The following is a 23,174-nucleotide window of genomic DNA, read 5'->3' as shown; positions in this document are numbered from 1 at the left end:
AGAACGCAACCAATCCTGAACAATCTCCCTAACCTCCTCTCTGACTTTCATACTTTATTCACCAGGGAGGACAAGCATTGATGATCGCACTTGATTCATTTAACATGCATGACCATCCCACTCCCTCCACTCAGATGATCATCATAAATTCATGGATGGGGATCCCCAGGTGAGTCACGATCACACTGGCTTGTAAAAAATTAAGTTGTGACACCACAAAGTTCAGAAAACACTGCTGTAGATAGATAGGACATCCTGTGAGTTATGGCTATTGCGGTGGGGCAGCTCTGATCTGGGTACAGGATCAGGGATTTGGCAGGGTGGATCTAGAAATGATCTAGATGTAGTGGCCTCAGAAGATGTGCAAGGCACCCTGGGACCTGAGAAGGAAGCAACGATGGAACATGATGATTTTTAACTCTTTGAAATCTGCGATTTTAACTTGACTTATTTGGATTATTTATTTGCCCGGCACACGATACTGGTTTTATGACACAATTGTACTGGATCTATTTAGTGGCACTATTTAAATGTGTACACTGTTTAATCTACTGTTGCACATTTAAAATTTTCTGTATTCAATAAACTGCCATGAATCAGATTTTAAAATCTTACGTATTCATCCATTTCATGACTATCCATGTCCCTGGATCAAGGCGAATGTCATCTGTGGAAAACCAGGAATCACATGCAAGTAAAGCGCCTCCTGATGAGATATTTGAATCTATCCTGAACAGAGGTGACCCCAAAATCACTTATGGACCCAAGGCACTCTTGTACCAGGCACACAATTTTGAGCAATCTGGAGTTTCAGCATGTACTTTACTGTATAATGGATGTCTGTGATCAACACAGTAAACTAATAAATATTCTATATCTTACATTCAGATCAGGCAGGTCATTCCTCTGAGTAATACCCCTCTAGATATCTCCATTACTCTTTATGTGACGTTTAAACTCACCCAGTAAGACTTCAGAGTCAAAAGATGGCATCCTTTTGAGAATCAAATCCAATGTCTCTGAAAGGACTGCATTCTCTGGAAAGTAGTTTGGTGCATATATGAGGGGTGTGGAAGGAAAATGGATTAGAATGGACCTGCAGACACAGAGAATGAGCAAATAACACACATTGAGTGGGTCAGGTCTTGCACCCAGGACTGCAGAGCTTGGAGGTCACTATGGCACCATGTCACCCTTTACATATAACATAAAATAACTTTCCCAAAGCCACTGGTTCTGGGGAGGTGAACCAATTCTAGCATTATTTTGTGCAAGGCAGGTAGCAACCCTGTATTGGGTGCCAATCTATTATAAATATCATCAATGCTGACAGTATATCTATGTGGCTACACCTCTTAAGAGTCTCCTATTAAATTACATTGTCATGTTACTTCACATATGTTTCAAGCATTCAATAATATTCAAGTATTTCACTTCACTGTATACATTTAGCTTCTCCTGAAAAGCATTATGAGATAGCCGATCTCCATCAGTTCTGTTGAGTAAAAATCATTTTGTTAGTGTTTTGCTTTCTCATTGAAATAATTCTCAAAAGGAAATGTCCAAGATGAGTTCCATAAAGTTAAACTAACACTAACCGTGTGGAGTGAAATGTTTTAATGTTAAACTAAAGATGCTAAAAAATATTTTACTGATTAGAAAATGAAAAGAATTTGCCATACCAAAATAGGTCCAATCATTGCTTATCTGATGACTAGAAAAATGTAATTATTGCCATTCATTAAATGTCCTTACTCTCTTTTTTACATTAATATATAGTCAGAATAGATAATTCCCAACATTGGTATGTGCAAATTATACTCTATAATTGTACTGAATATAACTCATTTTAAATTATATTTGCAAAAATATCGGCAAGGTAGTAACAGTTTTCCATGAGAGGTTAAATATTTGACAGTCTTTTGACCGATGTTTAATTGTTTGTATTGGCACACAATTTTAATGTGTAATTAGGACTGATGGAGAATTACACAGGATGAGGATAACACTGGAAAGACTGCTCACTCTTTGAACAGCATTTTCCTTGATATCTCCCTTAATGCCCCTTGGATAATAATTTCCTCAAGCTACTTAACAAAAAGTATCCCTTTTGTTTTTTATTTTGGGCCATGTTGATCTCACTTGGTAGGCACTGAAGTTGACTTTATGTTAATATACAGTTCCATATTATCTGTCTATGGGGAGCCCAGGTTAATTCCTATCATGCTCAATGTTTATCAATCAGCTGAAAAAGCAAGATTTTATCTCAACTAGTTATAGTAATTGTATGCTCATTCAGCTATTATCTTGAAGCAAGTGTACACTAGGCTTGTCAGTTCTGCCAAATGTCAATCATTTCTCTTTCTGTGAATAACCAGAAGATGACACGTATGAAATCATCATTCACAATGTTATGAAATAGTTTTAGAACCTGTGTTTCCTGCTAAGTGCACTTTTACAAATATTCAGTTTTGATAACAGAAACCCAATGCTAGCTTTAGTATGTTTTACATCTGAACTACTTCTTCCTGAAACATTGCAGGCACAGCTTAAATCTCTTATTTGGGAAGCCTTTTTTTTCTCCTTTGCAAATTCGTTTTTTCTTAAATGCTGTTACTGGCATGCTTGGCTGCACCTCTGAAAGTGTTAACAAAAACAGAACATCTCACTTTACATCCTTATCATACACCCACAATTCCACCTTACTATGTTACCTACAAGATTCAAATAAAGATTAAACACACACAGGCAGTGGAAGAGTGGAAGGCCATTACAGAAAAAGAATTTCACAACATTCACTCAGGCTCTTTGACTTTGGGCTGCATTTTCTGAATATTATAATATGAGCTAGATTATTGAAAATGTTGGAATTATAATACAGATTTTAAGAAAAAGAAAGCTCAATGCAAAACAAAGCATAGCAAATGCGACTATTAAATTCTAAAAAGGATTCTTTTGTGATCTGCAGAGATCAATCTTTTAATCATGCAGCACCTTTCAAGCCAAACCACATCTTTAAATGACTTTACCAAACATTTTACATAATTTAAATAGAAGAATAATCACTCAGTTTACGGATGTATTAAATGCAGTTAAGACTTAAGATATAGGCAATAAGATGAGTGAACAGAGACACCATATTGAATGACAAGCCTGGCTCTGTCTTGGTCTCGCTCTTAACTTGGGAGCCAGCAAGCACAATGGAAAGTGTAATTTTTCTTTGGCAACTAGGAAAGCATCTGGACACTGTGAGCCCTTCAGAGTGTTTGAGGGTCTATAAATGGATGTTTAGGGAAGAACGGAATGTATAAAATGCTTGTTTAATTAGATGGTGATAATCATGAGTATTACTATGTAAGCAACATGCTAATCAAAAATAAATTGTAAAGGAAACGAGATGGCCCTCTCGGGTGACTACAACAGTGCTAAATATGAAATATTTGAGCTCTGATTTCTCAACTGCTACTTTTCATTTCAATTACTACATATATTAATAAAAAGTAGCTAAAAATTGCTTTATTTACAAAAAATGATATAGTATAAAACAAATAACCTGTATGTACAGTTTAAATATATTATTTAAATGTATGGTGTCATAAAGACACACACACACATACAAACACATATATGTATATTGTGGCCAATAGGGCATAATACTAAGCTCCAAACCCCAAACACAACCACACAAAGGCAGTCCCGGGTTTCACCAAAGATTATTTTTCTTGGCAAATAATACTTCTGCCAGGCTTCTTGAGTGAAAGAATATCTTTAAACTCCGCACCCAAGGGTACTTCCGGTGCTTAATTTACTGTCTCCATAAAGCACTTTTTGATCAGACAGGACTGCAGCAGCTCTTGTATTGTCACAGTTCGAGAGCCCCCCTTGACGACCCTCACAGAACCCAACAGGCCTGGCTCATGGGACCACAACTCCAATGTTGCCCTGTGGGCATCGATAATTGGGCTCTCCAGACAGGTGCTACCACCCATTGTGCAGGAGGAGGCTCTGCCCATAGCAGACAGTCATCCACTGTGCTGTTCTTCCTGGGGGGTCGCTCAGAGCTTGTTAGGCATCCAGCCTCAATGTAGCTGCTGCAATTTCCTTCCACATCTGGGTACTGGCACAGAAATAATATATTGTCACTCCTCCCTGACCTTTTGTTATCAAGACTCTCGCCTGAAAAGTAAGCAGAGTCCACACCGATTCATCCCTCACTATATATACATACACACACACACACTGTGCTGAAATTCCAAACAGAGAAACCAATCCTGAATTATGGTACAAAGTCATTAAACACACGTTTCACTGACCCCATTTAAAAGATGCAGCATAGTGGGACACAAAAGATTCCAAATATTGTTTTTAAAGAAGTTCTGAAATAAAGGTGAAAGAAGTAATGAAATAGCAGCAATTCAAATACAAACAAAATCTTAAAAGTGTGTATCTGGAAAAACAAAAACAGGGGTTGGCGAGCTTGGGGTGAAGCCCCCTAGTGTATATATATATATATATATTGTCACACACGTGCGAGTTGGAGGCAGTCAAAGAGCCTAAAGGTGAGTGAAATCTCGCGAGACAAGAGTTTATCACGTGGTGCTTACCTGAATCTCTTTCTATCTACAGAAAACCGGAAGAAAAATAAACACTTCCAGATTCAATTCCAAAATGGCGCGATGACGTCACTTCCGGTTCCAATCTGATGACGTCACTTCCGGTTCCACAATCAATTACTCGGTCTACTCATGATGATGTTGGTTCCGTGGTCCGCCTCAATCGTCATTTCCTGCCAACCATTTCCTCTCCCATCATCCCATCTGTTATATAAACGCCATTTTGTTGCAATACATTATTCACTTTGTACTGAAAAGTCATTTTGAATCATCTTCTTTTCATTTCTGTCTGACGACAATATATGGGGACAACCCCAAACATTTTTCTATTTTGAAAGGACTCTTTATTTATTACTATATATATATATATATATATATATATTGTCACACACGCATGTTTAGGAGGCAACTAAAGGGCTCGAATATATGTAATTCCAAGTTCATTAATTCTGTCTCTTAATCTCTTGCAGACCATTCTAGGGAAACCCCGCCCGGCTCTGGGGCAGCTAACGACGCCACTTCCGGTTCTGGTATAGATCATGCAATTGAGGTTCTGTTGGTCTGGTGCAGGCCACCACTTGCTTGCACCACCGGTGGGTTACTGGTTGCCTTTGCTGGTTCATGTGTGCATTCACGAATTTAAAAAGGTTTCAACTCTCTGCCCAAAAAAATCTCACTACACAATACTATTCAACAATAGTGCAATCCCACAGTGCAGTGTCCATGTTCATTTGACCTTGGCTTCAACGGGACTAACAGCAGAGCTCGGTACTGTGTTTGTTTGAACTACGCAAAAACCATTACAAATGTGTTGTATTGCATCAGCTTCTATCAATTTTGGTTACTATGTCATTTTTAAATTACCATTACCTTATTGCAGAGGTCACTAACAGGCGGACCTCGGTCCGCATCCGGACCGCAAAGCTGTCTCATACGGACCTTGACTTACAGCCAAAACAAAAGGTTATCATTTAAACATGATGGGGCGCTTCTATTTTTACCCGGCACAGCTTTTGTAATCTTTACGGTAATGGTGAGGAAATACACAGTATACGCGCTAAGCCATTTCACGTGATACCTCTCATCCAATCAAGTCTGCGGATTCTAGTCGGTGAACGTTGTTTTACGAATCCATGTACGCAAACAGAGGAGGGATTTTTCAGAGATACGGTCGAAAAGAAGAAAGTGAAACGTGTGTTAGAGGCAAGGTCAGGAACCGAAACGTTCGAAAGAAATGTAGCGATAAAAATAAAGACTACTGAGAAATACTGTGAGACTGTGCTGGATAAAGAAGAGACGAGTGACACGGCGAAAGGGACAGAAATATACGGAGCAAATGGCGCTCTCTAAAAGAAGGAAAGTGGACAGCGAAAATAGGGTATTTAATCCAGAATGGACAAACTCATTTCTGTTCATACTTCCCACTGGAAACACTAAACCTGTGTGTCTCATATGTTCAGAAACCGTGGCACTTGTAAAAAGTGCCAATGTGAAACGACATTATGAGACGAAACATAAAGATTTTGAACACCTCCACATGTCTATGAGAATGGCTCTGACTCCATTCAAGCCCAGGTTTAAAACCCTGGCAGGACAAGCTAGAGCTCAATTCTCTCACTGAGCAAAAAAGTGTGGCAATGAATATAAGAGGGAAGAAAATGGGCATTTAAACCTGTTACATTGTTAAGATGTGTTGAGATTTGTTATCTGTGAAATTGGTTGAGACTTGAGTCAAAATGTGAAACAGAAAAGGGGAAATGTTAAGCTTTTTCTCCATTCCTTTTGTATTCTTCTGAAGTTTAGCACTTTATTTAAGCATGCACAGTTTTCATAATTTATTTTTGTCTTATTTTGAAGTGCAGCCCTACTTTTGTTTATTAAATTAAAGAAGAAATTATACACTGACAGAACAAAAAAGAACATATTTGCAGTCATACATAAATGTTCAGTTCTGTGTTTGAAAATAAATATTGTCAAAAGGATTATGAATTGTACTAAACTAATTTGATTTGAAAGTCTAGTATTAATTACATGCAGATGTTGATACAACTACTAGGCTACTTAAATAGACATGATACTAAATAGTTAGACAACATGATCTTCAGACGGACCGGACCTTTGCTTCAAGAAATTTTCTCTGACTGGACCTCGATAGATTTTAGTTGAAGACCCCTGCCTTATTGCCTTATGATTTACCCTCATATTGAAATTTTACTTTTTAGCTAGCTCTAGGTTGACTGGGTTTTTGATCTCAGTGTAGTCACTGCTTCTGTCTACTTTGCATGTCCTCTCCATATCTGGGTGGGGTTTTCCTCTGTCTGGTCCAGTCTTACTTTCACTTTTCATGAATGTGTAGATTAGGTTAATTAAAGAGTCTTAATTGACCCCAGACACATGGGAGGTCCCTGCAATGGACTGCTGTGCTGCCCAGGGAGGTTTTCAGCTTTGCAACCAATGCTGCAGAGATAGACTATCTTCCTAGTGAACTGGGTGAAGCAGATTTGATGGTGGAAAGATGAGTGGACTTCAAAAAGTAAAACATGCTAGTGTAGTCTAATGAGCATTGTAACAATAAGAAAATAACAAAATCTAGAATTTGTAAGCATAAAATAAGACCAAATTTGTATGATGCAGACTAAAGTAAAATTAGAATGCCTGTACTTCAAAAGAAGAAAATGTCAGTGCATTTTCGCTGCTAAATACCACCTTAAAGTGTATAACAGAAAATAAGAAAATACAGCAAGTATTAGAAAGTAAGAAACTACCTGATTCCCTGTCTCGTTCTTCTTTTCTTCTTACTCTTACTCCTCACTCCCTTACCTCCTTTAATACTTCATTGAGATGTCTGGTCTGTCTCCTTCCTGCTACCTGAGTTATTGCCAATTTTTGTCTTCCTGACTTCAAGCTCACCTGACTTCTAATGCAGAGGTGGCTTTAAAACTCCACCAGGGGCCACCTCTTGTCTAGCACTAGAATTACTTCAGTGGTCAAACATGGTCCCATACTGCTTCCTGCGATATTATAATAAAAATAATTTGTCTACACTATAGAAATTTTAATTGTACAAGCAATTTGCATTATATCAAATAACCTATGCAATTGAAGGGTTTGGTCATATTTGTGAGTTTTGTTTATAAAGTAATACTTCAATTAACTCAGCAGATGTATTCATTGACTCTAGTTTGTTATAAGAAACTTTGTTTTTGGAGATTTTACATAGGGGGAATATGGACACTCATTGTAATGACCAAGGTGGGGGCAGTTGGGTTTGGTAGTTGGGACCGGTGTCATGTGCTCTCTCCTTATCCACCCTGCAATGCTGCTGCTGTATGCAACTATTGGCAGCTCCTACTATGTACCTTGTGAGCGCTGAAGCCGGAAAACAACGGAAGAACTTAAACCCAATTTAAATAAAAATAATTTCTTTATTCTTAATTCTTGGTGAGTAGAGAAAATGTGAGACTACCTCTTCCCAACTCAGTCGACTGATTTGGGTTTTAGCAGAATCCCTAAAGTAAACCCGTTCTCTCTTTTATATCCTAGAAAAGAAAAAAAAAACCCTAGCAGTTCATTCTGAGGTTATACACAGTTAAAATTAACTCTTAAGTTATGACATACTGGAATGTCCTAAACCATTAAACAAAGAGCCATTTGCATTCCTAAGGAATACACCCTTCTATTTATACACACTTAGAATCAATTTAAACATTCTTATAGTCCAAAAAGATCTTACATTCTTCACTGGGTCTTCTGATAGTATCAAAGGTCAGCCTTTCCTCATAAAGAAATGCAAGCTAATAATGTTGTAAGTCTTTTTTTTCTTTCTCAGTTCCCCCCTTTTGCACAAAAAATGTGCACATGAGGATGAACAGACCCAATATCACCATATTCAGAAGAGGGAGAAAGTTCCGAAAGCAAAGGGTTGTAATCAGGGTTTTGGGAATTGTCAGCATGAAGAAAATAGGCTTTTGTGAGAGAGGTGTCAATAAGCCTCTGAAGAAGGCCAAGAATACAAGGAATGAGGCAGCAACCACAAATAACCATGATTGCAAGGGAAATGAGGACAGTAGTGAAAATAGTTTTACACCATCCAGCCCAAATTCCGAAACACAGTTCAAATAGTTCATCAAGGGGATTGGAGATACCAGAATTTTCTGCAAGTTCTACAGAAAGGGCAGTAAGACCAGCAAGTGCACAAAATACTGAGCCATCAGGAGCAGTGTTATTAGGGATGAAGGTACAGCAATTGTCTCCAAACATGGCACATACACCGCCTTTCTCAGCTAAAAGCATATCAAGTGCTACCCGATTTTGCCAGGTCATAAATACTGTACAGGGTGCGATGGAGAGTCATCAGGAAGGACAGTGGTAGGGAAGGTTAAGGAGGTAGGGGTGACAGAATCGGGTGTTGGTGCTGTGACTCGAATAATGAATTTCCCAAGAGGATCTTTTCCAGAGACATCTGCCCCTAATATGTAAATACCCCCATCATAGGGTGACGGATCTTTTAAAGTGATAATTAACGGGTTACAATTATTATGTGAACACGTTCTGCTAGTATGTCCTTTAATGATAGAGAACCTTGTCTTGAGATCATGTTGCTGAGCCTTCCAGGGCTGATAACCCCAGTCATAGGTACCTGTATTTGCAAATACCCACTGCCATTTTTCACAATTACTGCCATAATGAGTGAAGACAGTAATCACACACACATATTTTTCAGCCCTAGTCCATTGTTCATGGCTGCCGGTTCCACAAGGAGCAACAGTACAAAAGTCAATCTGGAGTGAAGTGGTCTTCCCTACTTGGAAAGTTAGTGTGGGAAGGTCCCCATAAGTTTGTTGTCCCATGTTCAAGGGGACAGAAAAAGTTATTAATAATAGAACTAAGAATGCCATTCTTTGCAATGTGAGACGTGGATCCAGGCAGGACGTCCTTCGACTTTAACAGCTTGAGGTGTAGATAATAGCACCTGGAATGGTCCCCTCCAGCGAGGTTGATGCCAATGTTTCCTTCGGGTGTCTCTGACCAGTATCCAGGTTCCAAGGGGGATCTGGAACTTTATTGGTGGGGGACCGGTCCGCCAAGCCTTGTTAACTTGTTCGTGGACTTCCTTCAGGGAGGCTCGGAGACCTGCAAGACTAGAGAGAAGATCATTGTCCACAGTATGCAGAGTAACATTTCCGATAACCATGCCAACGGGCATGGGGCATCCAGTTAAATTTTCAAACGGTGATAGTCCCAACTGCCGATGTGTTCTTCCTCTCAACCCCATCAAGGCCAGGGGTAGAGCATCTGGCCAGGTTAAGTTTGTCTGCTCACAGATTTTTGCCAATTTTGATTTTATGTTACCATTGCATCTTTCTACAATACCTCCACTTTGGGGATGGTATTTGCAGTAATGATGCACATTTATCTGGAGCCAAGTAGTCAGCTCATTTATTACAGAATTCACAAAATGGGTTCCATTATCGGTATGCAGTTTCTGTGATATTCCCCATCTTGGAATGATTTCTTTTATTAAAGCTTTAGCCACAGTTTTTGCATCTGCATGTTTAGAGAGAAAACTTCCACCCATCGGGAGAACACATCGACAATTACCAAGCAATAACGGTAGCCTTTAGACGGTGTTAACTCAATGAAATCCATTTGGAGGTTTTCAAAGGGACCCATTGGGTTAGGAGTGACGGTGGGGCTTACCTGAGTACCTTTACCTACATTAAACCTTTGGCATATGTAGAGAACCCTGTGGTTTCCCAATGCCACTCGACATCCTGAGTCATAGTGTCTTTTCCTGCATGATCCAGGCTGTGTGAGAATTTGCCATTCCTGGAAAAGAAGCCTTTTGGAGGAAAGGTTTGTTTAGTTAATGGATGGATCTAAATTCCTTTCAGAGCTTTATCTGATCCCTCTTTCTGCAACGTCTTTATCTCCTTTTCCGTTGCTACAGTTCGTAGAGATAATACTGCATCCTCGTGTGACTCTTGTTCCTCCTTCTGTAATAGAAATAAAGAAGTTAGTGGTGAAGTAGGATCCTGGGTAGCTTTCTTTGCCCACATGTCTGCTTGCGCATTTTCCCTACTCACTGGATTCATTTTCCCCTTGTGAGCTTCACACTTCACTATCGCAAGCGCACCTGTCAAATGAGATGTTTTTGTCTGTACTAAGATGGAATGTACAGCATGTGGTACCTTAACAGTTAATAAACTCATGAGAACAACATCTGAGCATGCTAATATGGCCTCTGTTATTGCATCAGCTGCTTTCAAACAGGCCGGGATTGTAGCAGCCACTGGATCCAGTTTTATTTGTTAATTTTTTTTTTTTAGAATAGTATGTGACCGGTCATTGTCTATTTCCTTGTTGTTGAGTTAATACTGCAGTCATACACCCCCCTTTCTCGTCCACAAACAGAGTGAAAGGACGAGACTACCGTAGTCCGGAACTCTTAACGCAGGCGCAGACATCAAAATTTAGTTTATATCAGTTAAAGCCTTCTCAGCCTGCTCCATTCATGAAATTTCATCAGTCAAAACCAAATTAGAAAAGTTCGCTAAATCTTGGAGTGGCTGTGCTTTTCAGCAAAAAAAAAATCTTTTTTAACCCATTGCCAGCAATATCAATATCATAACATTCCAAGAACAGACATAACTTGCCGTCTTGCAGACTGTGCACATTCCCCTGAAGTCAAATCATGACTCAGGTATTTCATTTTCTTTCAACCCGTTGCAACTTTTTCCGGAACACTTTGTGCCCGATTTCCGCTAGGAAGACCAACAAAGCCTTTGTGTCTTCTTTGCATTATTCCTGAGCCTCAGAACATAAAAGCAACTCATCTACATATTACACCAGACACCACCCCCCTTTGGCCAACAGCCTTTCAACTTTTTATCTTTTCTAGTTCTTGTCCATACACACACACACACACGTACACACACTCACATGCACGCGCACAGAGCCTCTGTATATCCCTGCGGCATCACAGTTCAGGTCCAACGCTTCCCTTTAAAAGTGAATGTGAACCAGAACTGAGACTCAGGGTGTACAGTAATTGAAAAGAAAGCATTCACAAGATCAGTAACAGAAAACCACATAGCAGTGGCCGGGACAGTACAGAGAATAGTGGAAGGTTTCGAGACTATAGGAGTCCTAGGGTGTATAGCAGCATTGACTCCACGGAGGTCCTGAATGAATCGTCATGAATCATATGCTTTCTAACTGGAAGAATAGGAGAATATTGGATCAGAATAATGGCACCCCGCTTAACTAAATCAGCATAAACAATTGTAATACCAGTCCCAGCCTCAAACGAAATAAGATATTGTGCACAATGTAAACGGAAGGATGACTTTGGGAAAATGACCAAGGGGTTCAGCATGAGCTATTCAGACAAAATATTATTTCCCTTGTACCCAGAGAAATGAGTGGAGCAACTAAAAAATTTTAAGGGTAAACAGCATGGGTTTAGGTGGAGAAGTGAAAGATAAATGACAGAACGGATCGGGTTACAGGTACAACTAGTTCTGCTGTTATTTTCTTAACAGATCTATCTGGGTGAACTAAATGTTAGGTCCCACATACTCCCAATCCTCACCTTCTGGACATGCTATTACCAATTGTCTCACATTATGCCACTGAAAACGAGAGGATTTAGCAATGAGGATATGTGGTAAAACCACTTTAGAAGAAAAGCGATTGTTGTAAAAGGAGTAATACTGCTCCAGCCAGTTTTGCTGAGATATAACAGTTCGTTAGGCAGTCTCTTTTTCTGAAAACAGCAGCTGAAAAGTCCAAGAGTCAGACTTCATCATAATACAGTCCAAAAATCATGCAATACAGTAAAATGATTTTGAATACTGTAATCCAAGAGGAACCCAGGACAGCAGAGATTGTTGCTGTTTTTGAGACAAACATGAACAATCAAGGAAGCATACAAGCATGTAATGGTGGTGGTCAGTGCAATGGCGGTGTGGTGTTCTGATGCAACCTTCACTTCCTTATTTGTAACTGAAATGCAAAGGCACAGGCGGACCATCAAGTCTTGTCAAAGTTCACTGGGCATTAGAGGGCTGATATATTTTGCTTTTATTTGTGCTCATAACTGTCCACTGAACACTGAACTGGCCACTATCAACCCGCTGTCGTCCCAGAGTCTCTGTCCATTGCACTCTCACATCATTTCAGCCTGAAATGAGCTTTCCTTCTAAGGACCTGAATCCATTCTGCAGCATTTGGCTTATATATGTCATCTAATTGTTTCTCCATTGTCATGAACTGGTTCAGCAATTCCTGCACCATCTCTTTTAATTCTTGCAGGTCCCAGTTTCTTTGCACCATGAAGGTGCGACAGTTTTAATCTGAGTCAGGCCGTTGTACATTATATTGCAGAAAGGGCACTTGTATTAATGGTGCTTGAAATTCCATCCTTTCATATTCATGTTTTTTGATCCTGAGGAGTCAGAATCGGGTCATATTAGGCATCCCTTTTCCCGCTTCTTCATCCCTCTCTGGCTGAAACTGTTCATTTTTAAAAATCATCGGGACCATCTTCTTCCTCTCCCTCATTAATTCCTCCAGCTGCCCCAAGGGGTGGTGATGGACTATTGTCCTCAAAGGGAGTTTAAACACATGCTGTCACTAAATCAAGGTATAATCTGTTCTTCTTCTTTTTCATATATTTTTATTTATTTATTCTTCCATTTTTTATCCGGACTTTTGGGACAGTTCTTGCATTATCAAGGACAACTTTTCTCTTTCTGCAATAAGTTTAATTTGGCTTTGCAGTCCCTCATTGCACTTCTGCATCTCTTTCAGGGCTCTATCTTTAATTATCAATTCACATCTATTAAAACATTTCCATTTTCTCTACTAGCACCCTTGTGCTTTTCTATATACGATCTTCCTAACTTCCTGTAGTTCACTCATACCACCAGAGCCTTCTACTGGCCACCTGCCCCTGCTCTGTTTATTCCACCGTTTACATTATTTTTTAAATCTAAGCCTGTTTTCTGTTCTATGTAGCATCTCGGAAAGCCGTTTTTTTCCCTTGGTACGTTTTCCGAGAACAATCCTCTGAACAGAGGCTCCTCATTCACACCCTGTTTTATCAATTTCTTTCTTTAGCGAATTCCCGACCGGGAGGTACTTTCCCTTTTTATTACACTTCCACCTCTCCCTTCTAATTACGAGACTGCTTAAGACTCTCTCATTTCAAGAGGCTCTCTTATCATTACGTCCCAGTACCTCTCCCGGACGGTAAAGCAGTTGTACTCAGCGGTCACCGATCTTATTCCTGTCTGCAATTCGCACCTTCACTCAGGTTCTCCAACACGAGTGGAACTGTTCGGGTGCCAAATAAACAGTGGAAGTAACACCTGAGGAAGACAGGAATAGTTCAATCAATTAGTTTATATTCAGTCACAGATGAGTACATTGATTCATGCTTTCTGTTTCCCAAAGGAGTTTTAACCGGTTTGCTATTAGTTTTCCCCATGGTCAGTGAGTTTTCCGCACTCTTTTTGCTAAACCAGCCTCAATTGTCACTTCACTCCCGGTCCCTCCTGTTCTCTGGTCCACCGGGATGATCAACCTGATTAGCGGACTGACAGTTTCACCCGAAGGCCGCTGGTTACCGCTGTTTAGGTGATCATTTCCCTGAGTGACCCGTTGAGTTCAGAATATAACCAGACCGTTAGAGCAAAGAGTCCGCCCTCCCGCAACAGTGCTTTTTCCCGATCACGAAATGTTTAGTTATTTATCTATTCTTCCCACTCCCTTCCTTTATTTTACTTTTAAGCCTCTAAGAGACTTCTTCTTCATTTCCTAGGAGTGTACTAACTCATGTCCTTAACATTCATAATCTTTACACTGTTTTATTTCCGAGAGCTTATCTATACATTCCGGTCCACTCACTGCCTGGTTTCTTTTCCCCGGTCGGACTCCTTCGGTCTACTCACCAAGAATTTTTCCTCCGCCTGGAAGTTCCCAGTTTACTCGACATTCAGGAAGAATCAGAGGAGGTCAAGGATTCCCCATGCAGGAGTCGCCCGAGGCAGGCCAGTCCTAACTTTTTCCGGATCTGGTCCTCCCGACCCGGCCGGTGTCGGTCCTTTACCGGTCCTCTGGACGATCCTGCTCAAGGAGTCGCTTGGCTCTGCCCCACGTTGCCAAAACTGTGAGCTGAAGTCGAAAACAACGGAAGAACTTAAACCCAATTTAAAGTAAAAATAATTTGATTATTCTTAATTCTTGGTGAGTAGAGAAAATGTGAGACTACCTCTTCCCAACTCAGTCGACTGATTTGGGTTTTAGCAGAATCCCTAAAGTAAACCCGTTCTCTCTTTTATATCCTAGAAAAGAAAAAAAAAAAACCCTAGCAGTTCATTCTGAGGTTATACATAGTTAAAATTAACTCTTAAGTTATGACATACTGGAATGTCCTAAATCATTAAACAAACAGCCATTTGCATTCCTAAGGAATACACCCTTCTATTTATACACACTTAGAATCAATTTAAACATTCTTATAGTCCAAAAAGATCTTACATTCTTCACAGGGTCTTCTGATAGTATCAAAGGTCAGCCTTTCCTCATAAAGAAATGCAAGCTAATAATGTTGTAAGTCTTTTTTTCTTTCTCAAACTCCACACACTCAACTCTACCTGTAACACTGCCTAGATATTCACTCTTGGTGTCAAAGGCAACACCATCTGCTTCACTTTCCCCTTCTCTGTAAGACAATCAAAGGCAGGATCCTTAAGGAGACTCTCTGGTGGCCACGCACATAGACTTTCGCAGCAGTGAAGCAATAATAACAATAATACACAAACTGTATTTTAAAGAATCAATGTCTTAATTTATTAAGACGTTATACTCTAGTACCCTTGAAAATGGGAAATAAAAGGCAAAGATAATTTATTATAATGTGCTAACAATTTTTGGGTCACCAGCGAACTATATATTTAATAAATCACACATTAAATAGCATTCTGTTTCATCACAAACATCAATTAATTTAACAAACCTGCTTTTCCTCCGTGACAGAGTGACAGGGAGGCTTGACAGCACTGTCGTTTGAAAGTAGGCATGTTTTTGGAATTAAAACATAGAACACTTGGGCTAAAATCTTTTTATTGGTTAAGAAATAAGGCACTCTACAGAGGAACCTCTTAGGCCAAAAGACAAGTTGGCACCAACAATGAACAAGTTTGTAGAAAATGTAAGGTTGGGAGCATGCGTTGATAACACGTTGCCACACCCATCACACAATGAACCACTTAGTATGGTGCCCGAGTGCAGCGGGTAACGCCTCAGCAACACACTGGAACATTGTAAGGTAAAGAGCAAATGGAAACACACATTTTGCTGATAGGGCAGCAGAGACTTTCATTTTACCAGACAGAGGAGCAGCTTCAGCAACAGACTGCTGTCACTGTCCTGCTCCACTGACAGACTGAGGAGATTGTTCCTCCCCCACACTATGCAACTCTTCAGTTAAACACTGGGAGAGTAAACGTTAACATTATACAAAGTTACTGTCTGTTATACCTTTTATGCATTTTTATCACTCTTTAATTTAATATTTTTTTTTATCAGTATGCTGCTGTTGGAGTATGTGAATTTCCCTTTGGGGATTAATAAAGTATCTATCTATCTATCTATCTATCTATCTATCTATCTATCTATCTATCTATCTATCTATCTATCTATCTATCTATCTATCTATCCCCCAACATGTTTGAAGATTGCATATCATCCTCTGCTCCACTGTGCTACCTATTCTATCCCAAAAGCAGTATAGCCTATTGAACAGGTGAAAACTTGGGCAAGGACAAAAAAATATGCAAGCTAAATTTTTTAAAATATATGCAATAATGAGCACTTTACTACTGGTTTGATATATGAAGAAAACTACTTAAATTGAAATTAAACAAGAACATGGAATTCTACTGTGTTTTTACAAGGTAAATGTAATAAGTAAACACATAATAGTTTTAGCCTCTGGTATCATAAGTAATTTTTTATATAACTGTGGTTTCTTTTTAATATAAGGTCAACTGGAAAATGGAAGGGAATTTTTATCCCAAAATTTGCCCGTTCAACCCCTACCTCTAACTCACACTGTGACCTTTTCTAAGTCACAATTGTACCATAAGTCTGCATTTGGTGAATTAAATCACACTATGCATGTTTCAAGTAAACATAATGTAGTGAGAAGTCAAGCAAAATGACACCTTTTATTCGCTAACTAAAAAGACTACAATTTGCAAGATTATGAGGCACTCAGGGCCCTTACTCAGGCAAGATGTAATACAGAAACTGGAGTTCCCTGTATTTATATACACACTAGGATAGATACAACATTGGGGAACCTTTAAGTGAGATATTTTAAATGTAAAAAATTAATAGACCTCTCCTGGCTAAGATTCATTTAGAAAGAGAGGAGAACAATGTATGGTCAAGATCTTTGGATAAGATAACTGTCCAATAAAGTCTTTTGAAGTTTCTGATCAGTAAAGTGTTGTACAGTGTTAGCCATAGATTGATACAGGAGAAAGTAGGGTGAAATTTTATTGGCTAACTAAATAGATTACCAATGCAAGCTTTCGAGGCAGCTAAGGCCCCTTCATCAGGCAAGGTGTAACAAAGAAACTGAAAAATACTCTTGCTTATATTGGGACAGCAAAGTGATTTTTTTTCTTTCATCTTAACAACCTTTTTGTTCAGATGTTAGCAAAATGAATACACCTGCGATGAATTATCCCTGAAAGAAGAGAACAATGAACTAATAAAATGTAGAGATAAGATAAACATCACTAGAGAAAGTTCTGTAAGATTTTTTGGAATGGCATTGTCTGTAAGATAGGCCTCTGATGTAGTCAGCTGGTCAATCAGTCTGTTAGTCCACATATCTGCTCATAAAACTCTTGTCTATATTAAGACCATTTTGTAGAGTGTTGAATTTAAGCATAAGTTTGTATTCCCATTCTCTCCGCTCCTGTTGGGTCTTGAAATTACCCATAAGCACAGTGATTCTCAGATCCTTTATCCTGTGGCCATTACTGTTAAAGTGTGCTGCCACCAGAAGATCAACACTGTTCTGTTTCTGATGAGTTTTTCAATACAATGTGGATCTGTAGTCAGGTTGTCTGTGTCAGTCTGAGAGATGCAAACAATCCTGATATCTGGCCATACAACTCTTGTCTCTATTTAAATCATATTTTAATGTGTAAAGTGCATGAGCTTAACTTCCCATTCTTTTCTCTCTTGCTGTGTTCTGAAGTTGCCCATAAGCACTGTGACTTTAAAGTCCCTCTCACGGTGTCCATGGCTGTTAAAGTGGGCTGCTACAAGAACATCTGCGCAGCCATGCTTGATGTGGAACCTGTGTAAATTCATTCTTTGGTGTAGTGTTTGTCCGGTTTCTCCCACATACAGTTGTGCTTGAAAGTTTGTGAACCCTTTAGAATTTTCTATATTTCTGTATAAATATGACCTAAAACATCATCAGATTTTCACTCAACTCCTAAAAGTAGATAAAGAGAAACCAGTTAAACAAATGAGACAAAAATATTATACTTGATCATTTATTTATTAAGGAAAATGATCGAATATTACATATTTGTGAGTGGCAAAAGTATGTGAACCTCTAGGATTAGCAGTTAGTTTGAAGGTGAAATTGGAGTCAGGTGTTTGCAATCAATGGGATGACAATCAGGTGTGAGTGGGCACCCTGTGTTATTTAAAGAACAGGGATTTATCAAAGTCTGCTCTTCACCACACATGTTTGTGGAAGTGTATCATGGCACGAACACAGGAGATTTCTGAGGACCTCAGAAAAAGAGTTGTTGATGCTCATCAGGCTGGAAAAGGTTACATTACAAAACCATCTCTAAAGAGTTTGGACTCCACCAATCAACAGTCAGACAGATTGTGTACAAATGGAGGAAATTCAAGACCATTTTGTTACCCTCCCCAGGAGTGGTCGACCAACAAAGATCACTCCAAGAGCAAGGTGTGTAATAGTCGGCGAGGTCACAAAGGACCCCAGGGTAACTTCTGAGCAACTGAAGGCCTCTCTCACATTGGCTAATGTTCATGTTTATGAGTCCACCATCAGGAGAACACTGAACAACAATGGTGTGCATGGCAGGGTTGCAAGGAGAAAGCCACTGCTGTCCAAAAAAACATTGCTGCTCGTCTGCAGTTTGCTAAAGATCACGTGGACAAACCAGAAGGCTATTGGAAGAATGTTTTGTGGATGGATGAGACCAAAATAGAACTTTTTGGTTTAAATGAAAAGCTTTATGTTTGGAGAAAGGAAAACACTGCATTCCAAATGCTAGTATGAAAGAATAGATTGTCTTAGTAAGAGAAGGGTGGATGTCTTATTCAAAGCTCCCTCTTTCCTATTTGTATCATTCTAGTCTCTGTCCAGTGGTAACAGAATACAGTAATCCCTCGCTATATCGCGCTTTGACTTTCGCGGTTTCACTCTATCGCGGATTTTAAATGTAAGCACATTTAAACATATATCACAGATTTTTCACTGGTTCGCCGCTTTCTGCGGACAATGGGTCTTTTAATTTAGGTTACATGCTTCCTCAGTTTGATTGCCCAGTTGATTTCATACAAGGGACGCTATTGGCGGATGGCTTAGAAGCTACCCAATCAGAGCATGTATTGCATATTAACTAAAACTCCTCAATGCTATAAGATATGCTTCCCGCGCGGTGCGTGTTTGCTTCTCTCTATCTTTCTCACTCTCTCTGCCTGACGGAGGGGGTGTGAGCAGAGGGGCGGTTTGGATAGAGGACACGGAGGCTCCTCTACAAAATGCCGCTTTATCGCGGTGCTTCTGTATACTTAAAAGCATGTATTGATTTTTTGATTGTTTGCTTTTCTTTGCGAGCTCTCTGACATTCTCTGCTCCTGACGCGCTCCTTTATGACGGCGCTCCTTTGAAGATAAGATATGTTTGCTTTCTTTTAATTGTGAGAAAGAACTGTCATCTCTGTCTTGTCATGGAGCACAGTTTAAACGTTTGACTAAAGGGTGTTATTTCATGTCTAGAGGGCTCTAATAATGTTAACAAGGTGGGAGAGTTTATAAGGGCTTAAAATATATAAAAATAACCACACAAACATATGGTTTCTACTTCGCGGATTTTCACCTATTAAGTGGTGATACACAGAAACATCAAATAAACAAAAATTTAAGGTAACTGCAGAATAATTCAAGAAAGAATAAAGGTAACAAGTGACACATGTCATACCAAAAGGAAAGGGCAGCAGAAGACTACCAGTTGTAGAGAAAAATGCCAGGCATACCAAAGGAACATAACTGGCAAAGAAGATCAGGGTGAAGCCAATCAGATGATTTTTATGAGGAATAGGATAATATAGTGTCCCATAGAAGAGTCTTCACTGGAACAAAGAGAAGTTGAGGAGAGACTTTTGTAGGATGAATTGCATAATACTGTGATGAGGGTGCAAACAGAATATTTATTGGGAGAGAAAGAACAAAATGAAGGGTACAGTGGGTGAGGTGCTGAGTACTGATCACAGTTGTAGGCGGAAAGAATAAACTAGGAAAATTACAACAAGTCTGTAAAGAGCAGAACATTATGAGTCCTGAGCTGTCAAAAAGATCCACAGATGACCTGATTAATTTATTTTTATTATTCATTTTCAGACTTATCAATCTGCGTCTTTTGTTTGTTTGTGGACCAGTTTCAGTCTTTTTAACAAATGCTGCCCTCTTGCTTTGTCCTGGTAAATGCTTCGATACTCACAGCACCAGGCGAGGGTACTGTATGTAAATGGCAGGTTGCAGTCCTCAGCTAGGTCCTTCTGGGTTTCGGCTGTCTGTTTTGAGAGTGATATTTTCAGCTTGGTTCGTTTTGATTATTAACTTCTTTATAGAAAAGTATTTTGTGCTGTGCTCAGATTTTTATGATTTCTAATTTGAATCTATCTTGCATTTCTGTGCTTACTCTAGCAATCGATCCTTGTCTTTTGTTTCTTTGCAGACTAGTTTCAGTTTTGGTCTTTTTCTCAAGTGCTGCCCTCTTTTTTGTTGCTAAATGCTTCAATACTAACAGCTGTGTACAATCAACTGCTTTAAGCATAAGAGCTCTTCAGTGCTGTCATGATGTGTCACCCCTCACATGCAGCCCACCTCATGTGAAGATCTACTTTTGTAAACACAGCAAGTGTATGTAAGCGAGGCCACTGAGCAAGGACACCGATCAAGGCTGTGGATACTCTTCTACGAACAGGTACACTTTTTCTCTTGTTCATCAGAAGATGTTTTCAGTGCATTCCTGTAATTAACGCTAGGCGTCTCTCTTGTTCCAGAAGAGAAGGCATTACACAGGAAATCTTTAACCAACCACACCTTTAGTGACTCCCTTCTCCATTGGCATGTGGAATTGTCAGTCTATAGTGAACAAAGTGGATTTCATTCCAGAGTTTGACGCCCAAAGTGGACTGCAGGTTGTGGCACTGACTGAGACGTGGATCCGTTCAGGGAGTATGGAAACACCGATACCCATTTCTTTTGGATTCCACATCTTTCATACCTCATATCAGTTTACTGGAAGAGATGGAGGGACAGATACACCAGTCTCCAAGGACTGGAGATTCAAACCATCAGATAATGTATGCAAGTACACCCCTTTCAGTAATCACTGTCTCTTAACCTATTAACATTAACACTGTTATTCTTTATCTCCCTCCAGGTCCACTAAATAACTTTCTTGGTGAGCTGGATTTTCTGCTCTTCTCCATTCCTGATTATGGCAGTCCACTTCTAATCCTTGTGGACCTGAATATCCTCCTGGAATAGTCCTTCTACAGACTTCCGTTGTCTTCTTTGCTCTCTCAACCTTAAACAGATCCGCACTCCTCTCACCCACAAAGTGGGTAAACTTCTGGATCTTGTTCTCTCACGGAACTGCTCACCTACAAACACAACAGTCACTCCACTACCTACTGTACATCTGACCACTTCTTCATTCAGTGCTCTCTGCTCCGTCACACTTTTTCCACCACCATTCCTCCCATACAGTCCTTATACCTTTACCATCACCCCTCTTTCCCATCTATTTCTCTTCCCTAGTCTCTATTCTCCCTCCTTCTAACCACTTCTCCTCTCTTGACACCAGTGCTTCCACTGACATTCTATGCTCAACACTGTCCTCCTGATTTGATGCTGTGTGTCCTCTCTACTTCTGGCCTGTATGCAAAAGCCCCCCTTGACCATGTGATGTGATGGTCTACATAGTCCAAGGACAGAGGTTAGGGCAAGTGAAAAGAAATGGAAAAAAAAACAAAAGCCCAAGCTGATCTGGATAAGTATAGATCTCTTCTTTCTTCTTTCTTTTCTGCTACCACCAGCGCTAAGGTAAGTTTCTTTCAAAACACAATTAGCAACACATTTGATAGTCGTAGCTTGTTGTCTAACTTCACCCCTCTCTTCAACCCTCCTCCACAATCACCCTTCAATCTACTTGACTGTTAATGACTTTGCAACCTTTTCTATGAAATGGTGGCTGCCATCACCAGTCAATTCACATCACCCACTCTGGGATGACTGCTGACTACTGAACATATCACAACATTCTCCTCTGCCTTTTCTCCCTCTACCCTAGTCACCCTACTATCTGTCCACTTGACCCCACTACTAAACCACACTTCCGCCTGCCTCTCTTGAAATTCCTTCTTTTCTTTTACCATAATCTGTATAACAATTTTAATATCTATGCTCACTCTATAATTAATGTGCAAGCACCATCTAATTAGTTTTTTTACCACTTTATGTAGAAAGACATTAATTCATAAATAATAACAATAAGCAAAGTATAAGTGAACACTTGCAACCATACAACCTGATAAATGCTAATGTGTAGTTTCAGGCAGCACACAGACTTGTTAGTTACTTAAAATGTCTCTAGTTAAGGCATCATTTTTGGTCAGCTGTCTTCAGAACAGGCCTCATGCCTGTCTCAATATGGCTGCCGAGATGTGCTTTTCATTATGTTGTCTTTTGTCAGTTCATGGTGTGCGAGATGCACTTTCATCAGATATTTGTAAGAGAGAGAGAGAGGTAAAGCAAGCAAATTTATAGATTCTCTGTCAACACCCTACAGCCAAAAGGGCGTCATGGTACTTAAAGGTGTCTAATACAAGCTAATTCCAAATAACCATATTTCAGACCAATGGAGCACAAAATACCTTCACACCTACTCCCACAACCATGTGTTGAGCTGCAGCTTGCCAGCTAGGCAGTCTGGCATTCCTGTGGGGGTTCGTTGAGAGAGTCCTACAGAGAAACATTTGCCAAACTGATTTGAGGAACTTGCACCAACCATGTTGTAAAATTGCAAAGACTCAATCCTAAAAGGGGGGAAGGCGTTCTTAACCATCAAACCATTGCTGTTCTTATTAATTATATACAGTACATTAGTGTTATAAATTACAAATAAAGACATACAAAATATTTATTAACTTATATGCAAAATTTCACACCACAAAAGCTTCAAATTCGAGTCAATTGAAA

Source organism: Polypterus senegalus, chromosome 3 (assembly GCF_016835505.1).
Source record: "Polypterus senegalus isolate Bchr_013 chromosome 3, ASM1683550v1, whole genome shotgun sequence".
NCBI lineage: Eukaryota > Metazoa > Chordata > Cladistia > Polypteriformes > Polypteridae > Polypterus > Polypterus senegalus.
This window is presented reverse-complemented; position numbering follows the sequence as displayed.